This window comes from Eucalyptus grandis, chromosome 6, assembly GCF_016545825.1.
Source record: "Eucalyptus grandis isolate ANBG69807.140 chromosome 6, ASM1654582v1, whole genome shotgun sequence".
Classification (NCBI taxonomy): domain Eukaryota; kingdom Viridiplantae; phylum Streptophyta; class Magnoliopsida; order Myrtales; family Myrtaceae; genus Eucalyptus; species Eucalyptus grandis.
In genome coordinates, this window is record NC_052617.1 from 16,576,940 (window position 1) to 16,585,993 (window position 9,054).

The following is a 9,054-nucleotide window of genomic DNA, read 5'->3' on the forward strand; positions in this document are numbered from 1 at the left end:
AACGAAAATCTGTGCAAGAAGTTTTCTAAGTCTATATAGGATGAATTTGAGATAAACATGATATGTTAATTATCCTTCTTTCTCGGACTATAAGTAAAACAATTGAAAGAATGAATTTTCATTCATCAAGAAAAATATGCAAAAGAACTTGTTAAAAAGTTCGGATTGGAGAATTGCAAAAAGACTGAGATACCAATTTCTAGTTCTTCGAAGCTGGATAAAGATGAATGAGGAAAGAAAGTTGACCAAAAACTTTACAGGAGTATTATTGGTTCACTTATTTATCTTACTGCTTCTAGACTTGACATTTTGTTTAGTGTTTGTAATTGTGCTAGATTTCAATCTGCTCTAAAAGAGTCTCATCTAAGCGCTGCAAAACGCATCATTAAATATATTGCAACTACTTCAAATTTAGGTTTGTGGTATTCCAAAGAAGGAGACTTTACCCTCCTTGGATATTTAGACGCAGATTTAGCAGGTTGCAGAGTTGATAGAAAGAGTACATCTAGTAGATGCCAATTGCTAGGAAACAGGACAATATCTTGGTTCTCAAGGAAGCAAAGTACTATAACTCTTTCAACAGCAGAAGCAGGGTATATGGCTCTTGGAAGTTGCTGTTCTCAAATCTTATGGTTAAAACAACAATTGATAGACTTTGGAATCAAAGACTCTTGCGCTGAGATCAAATGTGACAACACCAGCACAATTAACCTCACAAAGGATCCAATTCTTCATTCAAGAGCAAAGCATATAGAGATTCGACATCATTTTATTAGAGATCATGTTCAAAATGGATAAGTTATGATTCAGTTTATTCACTCAAAGAATCAACTGGCAGACATATTTACAAAGCCTCTAGAGAAAAGCCTATTTAAGTCTATTCGCACCAGACTGAACATTATATCTCTTATCTAGTAAAGTTTAGATGTGCTCAAGACTCAAAGGTAAAGTCTGAAGGTGTTCAGACTCAGAAGACCAAGAGTTAGACTATAAATTGTTTCTATTCCAAGTATTTTAAACTTGAAAAGGTATAGTTACTTATTAATTGCTAATTGATTGAAATAATCTTTCTAATTTTTTTTTTTTTATAAAAAGATAGTTATCAATTTTGAAAAGACAGTTATTTTCAAAAAGGAAATTATTCTTTTTGAAAAGGTATTTTTATTTTTCCTTTTACGACGCTTCGTTTATCTCAATTCACTTGCTTTATATACTGCCTAGATTCATCTTCTTCGTTTTACACTGAAACCCTAGAATACAAAATTTCTATTTGCTTTCACTTTCACTCTCGATTTGTCCAAAAAAATTTCACCTTTTTCGAGCAAGTTGGTGAATTTCTCCCTTGAAGTGACAATGTCTTCAAGAAAGTCTTCGAGGATTGCAAGCAGGGGACCACGACATATGCCTGAGGGTCCTACGCATTTTGACTTGATCGAGGAAGAAGATTCTTCTCCACCACTGCGTCCAAGTCAGCAACAACCTTCTCAACAACGCCAATCTTCTCAATCGACTTAACCAAACGATGAAGTTATAGAGAAGGTGTTGGAGAAATCTTCTTGAAGTGTTTTGAAGTTGACAAAACGTTTCTATCGCCCTAGTCCGAAGGCTTGCGACTCTGCTATTTAAAGTCTAAAGACCTCCTGACAGCCGACTCAAGACTCAAAGTCTATCCTCATTGATAGTCTCTAATCCGTTGAATAAAGGTTATCCAGAACTGGATGTTTCGTTAAGGATTTAACCTTATCAATTGGACAAGATCTCGTGGCTGGAGAAGACATAACGGAGTCCTTTGATTGATCGAAGATTGACTCGATAATTGAAGATTCGGGTAATGGCCTAAATATTATTGGAAGGTTCTCGCTTATGGAAACCGAGATCCTGATTGTATGGGCGAACAGGATTGATGGGCTATCAACACGTTCCTTTAATAGCTTGAACAATCTTCCTAATTGATTCCGTCCAATGGGTAGATTGGAGGAATTGCTTTGGTAAGTGCCAACGGGTATGATGGCATAAAGGAGTATATAAGGAAGACAGTCTTAGTTGTTCAAGGTGTGCGCGATAGAAGAATTCCAAAGTCTGAAGCTCCTTTTTGTTTAGAAAATTCCTTTGAGCGAATACTTGTATACAAATTAGAGTCTATATTTGTGAGAAATCTTGAGGAGGTGTGGTAGAACATCTACACTGTGGAATCAAGGCAAAGCTGTGCTGTAACTTCTCTTTTGTTCATAGTGGAATTCAGCCAATAGGCTGTCAGTGAAGAAGAGTGGACGTAGGCTTGATATAAGCCGAACCACTATAAACCGCGTGTTCAATTTTCTCTTCTCTCAGTCTTACTTTGATTATCGTTTCCTTCAACTGTCTAGTATTGTGCAATTGTTGAAGAAAAATCTTTTATATACCTATTCACCCCCCTCTAGGTACTCATACTAGCAATATCAATTGGTATTAGAGCCTGTGTACTTACTTTATTTGAAGTGTTTTACTTCGTAGTAAAAGATCCATGGCTAGTATGCTAGCACCAGGGTTGATGGAAGGGCAAAGGAATACCAAACCACCCTACTTTGATGGAAATGATTACAACATTTGGAAGAACAAGATGAAAGCTTTCCTACGATCAAAGGATCATCTGGAATGGGACGTTGTAGAAAAAGGAATTACTCCTACCACGCATCGCCTTTGAAAGAGGAAAAGAAACCGATGAGACCAAAGCGGAATGACTTAGGAAGAGATAATCAAGAGACAAGCACTCGATGCAAAAGCAATTTACTCCTTATATTGTGCTTTGTCACCAACTGAATATAATAGAATATCTTCTTGTGTTACAAAGAAAAGAAGTTTGGGACAGATTGCATATCACCTATGAAGGAACAGATCGAGTGAAGGAAACAAGAATCAACATTCTTCTCGGTCAATACGAAGCCTTTTAATGAAACCAGAGAATCTATATCCGACATGTTTAGTCGTTTTACGATATTGTGAATGGTCTTGAAAATCAAGGTCAACCAACTTCGATCCCATGAAGGTAAACAAGCTACCGTGGTGGACTCTCCGTGGATTGGAATCACATAAAGACTTCGATAAGAGAGACGCAAAGAATTATGCCACTATCTCGTCGACGAGCTAATTGGAACTCTTCAGTCTTATGAAGTGGAACGGATCAATGAAGATGAAGATCCAAAAGGTAAGAAATCCATTGCATTAAAATCAAATGATGATTCCGATGATACAGATTCTGAAGATGATATGGACGATGAGGAGCTTGCTCTCATGATAAGAAGATTCAGTAAAACTGAATAGAAAAAGAAGAAGGTTCAACTCAAAGAAACAAAGCTTTTAAAGACAGCAGACTAAGTCTATTGATGATGAGGAACCAAACAAAGACGTAATCTACTTTGAATGTAAGAAAAATGGACACATCGATCTAACTGTCATCTTCTTCGAAGAAGAGAGGAAAAGCTGAAAAATTTCGAAAAGCTCTCAAAGCCGAAACCCGGAGTGATGACAGAGTGTGAAGAAAGTGATAATGAGTATGAATCTATGTCCGATGGCACATCGACTTAGACTCGGATCGACTGACATGCTGAATTTGAGGCAAGTAATTTTAAAATTCCTGTCAAAGTTTCTAAATACATTGATGAACTATGTTTTAGTCTAAAGACTTCTCTCAAAAGAATTTCTGAACTGAAAAGGAAAACTCAGCTCTAAAACAAAAGAAAAATGTTTTAGTAGAAAGAGTTAAAAGTCTAGACATGACTGTTTCCACTCTTAAAGAAAATGAAGATAATCTTTTAAAAGAAAATGCTATTTTAAAAACAGACTTATCAAATATTTCAAAGAAATTTTCAATAGGGTCTGAAAAACTTGAGAAAATTCTTTCAGCTCAAAGACCTTACTTCAATAAGTCCGGTCTAGGTATGACAAGAGAAACAATTCCCTTGATTGATTTTCCTAAAGTAAAAGAAAGAATTAAGAAAAGACTCTCGAGAGAGGCTTACAAAAATCACTTCAAGAAAGTTTTTGTAAAATCAGTAGGTAGAAATGCTCTCGGATGTTCAAAATGCAACAGTCCGGATCACTTTGAAAAAGAGTTTCCTATGGTTTGGAAACCCGTTAAGAAAATATGGGCTAATATCGCTTATGTTACTAACACCAAAGGACCCAAGAAAGTTTGGGTACCAAAGAAAGCTTGAGACTCTTTTTTAAATGCAGGTCACCGTCAAGAAAAATGTAAAGTGGTATCTTGACAGTGGATGCTCAAGACACATGACAGGAGACTCAAATTGTTTTATAAAGCTTGCTCAAGTAAATGGTGGAAAAGTTTCATTTGGAGGAAACAACAAAGGAAGTATTGTGGGATTTGGAACTGTGAAAATTGGAAATCTCACAATAAGTAATGTTTCCTTAGTGGAAGGACTCAATTACAATCTTCTCAAAGATTAGTCAATTGTGTGATACTGGTTTCAAGATCTTCTTTCAAGAAGGAATATGTTCGGAATCAAGAAAGACTCTACTCGTCTTTCATGGATCGAAGACATGGAAACATCTATCTTCCGGATGTGAAACCAAATGAATCGCAATGTTTTATCTCAATTCAAGACGAAGCAAGCTTATGGCACGTAAAGCTTGGTCATGTCAACATGAAGCAATTAGCCAAAATCTCATCAAAGCAGCTTGTTCGAGGACTACCCAAATTACCTTATCAAAAGATCGATCCATGCACTCCATGTATTCGGGGAAAGCAGGTAAGAAATTCATTTAAGCCAATAAATCATGTCTCTACTAATCATGTACTACGCTTGCTGCATATGGATCTCTTGGACCAATCAACACGTAGTATTGGAGGTAAGAAATATTGCCTAGTAATTGTGGACGATTACTCCCGTTTTACTTGGGTATATTTCCTTGCAAGTAAGTCCGAAACCTTCTCGTATTTTGAAAAGTTTGCTAAAAAGGTTCAAAATGAAAAAGGATGTGTTATCTCAAGTATAAGAACAGATCATGGAGGTGAATTTGAAAATCAAGATTTTACAAAATTTTGTGATGAATCGCTTTAATCATGTGTTCTCCTCTCCATATACTCTCAGCAAAATGGAGTTGTGGAAAGAAAGAACATATCTCTTCAAGAAATGGCTAGAACTCTTTTAATTGAAAGCAAGATTTCTTCACGATTTTGGGCTGAAGCTGTTTCAACAGCATGCTATATCATCAATAGAGTCTTCTTAAGACCTATTCTAGAGAAAACCCCTTATGAGTTATTCAAAGATAAGAAGCCTATTGTTTCATACTTTCATGTATTCGGTTGCAAATGTTTTATATTGAAAAATGCAAAAGATCGAGTTGGTAAGTTTGAAGAAAGATCAGTTGAAGGTATCTTCATTGGATATTCTACATCAAGCAAAGCCTTTAGAGTCTAACAAGAAGAGCCCGTGGAGGAGTCAATGAATGTCAAATTTCAAGACTCAACGCAAGATGAATCAAGTCGACTCATCAAGAAGAGTCCGAACCGCTCCAAACCTTCCAAAGCTTACAACTCAAGAAGCATCTCAGACTCTGGAAAACCAGCATCATGATGTTCGTGAAGATCCAAACAAAGAGAGAGATCATCAACCAGACAAATCAACAAGTAACTGGAACCAGACAAATCAACAAGTAACTGGAAGCATAAGTCTAGTCATCCCAAAGATCTTATAATCGGCGAAATTAATGAAGGAATTCGCACCAGATCCAAAAGGCGAGAAGAGTCTAGTGTCGTGACTCTCGTTTATGAAATTGAACCAAAAAGCATAGAATAAGCTTTATTTGATGAAAGCTGGATTGAAGCTATGCAAGAAGAGCTCAGATAGTTCAACATTAATGATGTCTGGGAATTGACATCCAAACCAAAAGGTAAAACTGTTATTGGAGCTAAATGGGTGTTTAGAAACAAGATGAATGAGAAAGGAAAAGTCGTACGAAACAAAGAAAGACTCGTGGCCAAGGGATATACGCAAGAATAAGGAATAGACTATGATGAGACTTACGCTCCAAAGAGCAAGGTTAGAAGCTATTCGACTATTACTTGCGTTTGCTTGTTATAAGAATTTCAAGTTATTCCAAATGGACGTCAAAAGCGCCTTCCTAAATGGATTTATCCATGAGGAAGTTTATGTGGAACAACCATTAGGTTTGAAGACCCAAAGAAGCGACTCGCCTTCAGATCGAAAAGGCTTTGTATGGTTTAAAGCAAGCACCTCGAGCTTGGTACGACAGATTAAGTAAGTTTTTAATACAAAATGGTTTTGTCAAAGGTAAAGTAGATACGACTTTATTTATCAAAAAGGAAAACAAAATTTTCTTACTTGTTCAAATATATGTGGATGACATTATTTTCGGATCCTCTAATGAAAATTTGTGCAAGAAATTTTCTAAGTCTATGTGATGAGTTTGAAATGAGTATGATGGGAGAGTTAACATTCTTTCTTGGTCTTCAAGTAAAACAATCAATGGAAGGAACTTTTATTTATCAAGAAAATATGTTAATGATCTTGTCAAAAGGTTTGACTGAAAAGTGCAAAAAGACCGACATACTAATGTCAAGTTCTTTGGAGATAGACAAAGATGAAGAAGGGAAAAAAGTTGATCAAAAGCTGTACAGAAGCATCATTGGTTCACTTCTTTATCTTACCGCTTCCAGACCCGACATTTTGTTGAGTGTTTGCATTTGTGCTAGGTTTCAATCAGATCCTAGAGAATCCCATCTCAGTGCTGCGAAACGCATCATTAAATACGTTGCTTCATCATCAAGCATCGGTCTTTGGTATCCTAAGAAGGAGACTTTAATCTTCTGGGATATTCAGACGCAGATCTGGCCGGTTGCAGAGTTGATAGAAAAAGCACTTCGGGAACTTGCCAGTTGCTTGGAAGCAGGACAATGTCTTGGTTTTCAAGGAAACAAAGCACTGTGTGTCCCTTTCAACAATGAAGCAAAGTATGTAGCCCTTGGAAGCTGGTGTTCGCAAATTCTATGGATAAAAAAGAGCTAAGAGACTTTGAAATTGAAGACTCATGCACGGAGATTAATTGCGACAACACCAGCGCTATCAACCTCACCAAAAATCCAATTCTCCACTCAAGAGCAAAGCATATAGAGATTCGACATCACTTTATTAGAGACCATGTTCAAAATGGAGATGTTTCAATTCAATTTGTTGACTCAAAGAATCAACGGCGGATATATTCACAAAGCCTTTGGACAAAAATCAATTTGAGTCTATACGTTCCGTGACTCAACATTCTGAGGTATGAGGATATCAAAGTCTAAAGACTTTCGACTCGCACTTACAAGACTTTATCCGAAAGATAGTCTTGGTACATCCGTCGACCGTAAGTCTTTTCTCTTGAATCTCATCTTGAAAAGGTACGATCGTCGATCGTGTTTAAATTGTTGCTATATTTAATTGACGTAAATATTGCATCGTTTCATTTTCAAAAGGAAGTTATTTTTGAAATGGCTATTTTTGAAAAAGACAGTTATTTTGAAAAGGCATTTTTTTTTTATTTCCTTTGTGACGGTTCGTTTATCCCTCTTTTTAACCGATCGTGCACCGTCGATTCCTCTTCATTTTTCTCTCAAAACCCTAGAAAGCATCGATCTTTCATTCCCGTTTGTCTTCTTCGTTTAATCCTCAAAAGTTGTCATCTTTCCGGGAAAGTCAAGCAAGGAATCTTCCAAAACTGAGAAAGATGTCATCTTCAAGAAAGTCTTCGAGAATCGCAAGGTGGGACCATGGCGAATGAGTGAGGGGCCTACGCACTCGATCTTACCAAGAAGAAGTGACTGCAACAGAAGCGAGCCCACAACATTCTCAACAGCGTCATTCTCCTCCATCTAGTCCTCAAGGCGTTGATAAATCAACAGGAAGAAATCATCGAGGATGCACTCGTAAGAGTTCAAAAGCCCGCTTATATTTACTAGTTATATCGTGCCTTAAAAGGAATTCGTACTCCTTTGAACTACATTGATGATTTTCTTAAAGACAAAGGACATGGGAACGGATATATCTTTCTGCGAAAAATGGAAAGTTTGGGAATTGCTCGAAAAGGGGTGGCTGAGGAAACCCTTGCAAATATCCCAAGTGATCCTTGTGATCAAATAATCCTCAGATGGGAATGATGATGACAAATTGTACAGTCAATTTCAACCAAAATGGGTGTTGAGGTTGAAAATCAAGGAAAAATGGGAGATTTGTTCAGATTGAAGGAGCAAAAGGATCTCGTACTCAAAATTGCTGAAGCGTGGGGTAATAAACCCTAGGAGTGTGGATTTTGATTTTCTGGGATGCCGTGAATGTGAACTTGAGGGAAAAGTTCAGATTATCTTCAACTTGAAAAATTCCGCTCGACTCTACGCAGGCCTATGCTGAATTAACTTGCATATTTATATTCAAATCTAAGCTTTTGGATGCGAATAGATTCTCTTTCAGCGTTAAAGACCAAGACTATGTTGTGGATATGAATATGCCGGGGATGTGTTAGAAGTCGAAAGAGGAAGATATCAACCAATCAAAGTTTCCATTGCTCGGGCCACACTTGAATTGGTGAAGGACAGGAGAACATATGAAAAGATCACCTACTTAAGGCTGGGTGCATTCAACATCTTGCTTCACAAGATTGTGATTAATTGCCTCCGACCGAAATCAACTTCCAAGACCGATGTTTCAAGTTCGGAGGCCAAGCCGATGTATGCCATTCTCTTTAGAAAAGGTTTTCTCTCCTCACACCGTGATGTTTCACATGTATAGAGCAATGATGAAGGACAGAGGTCAACTCCTTACCCAAGCCTTGTTACGAAGTTATTCGGACATCTCGAATATTCAGCCTCCACAAATATTTTGTGTTCGACCATGCGATCATATGGTGGTAGGACTGAAAATGGTGACCAAAATGCGTCCGAAGGAACCGAGCAAGGAGTTGAAGAAATTCAAGGAGAAGACTCCGCAAAATCTCATCAAATCTCTTCGCAGCTAAAAGAAAAGGGAAGGAGCCCATGGTTGCTCCATCCAAGAGAAGAAG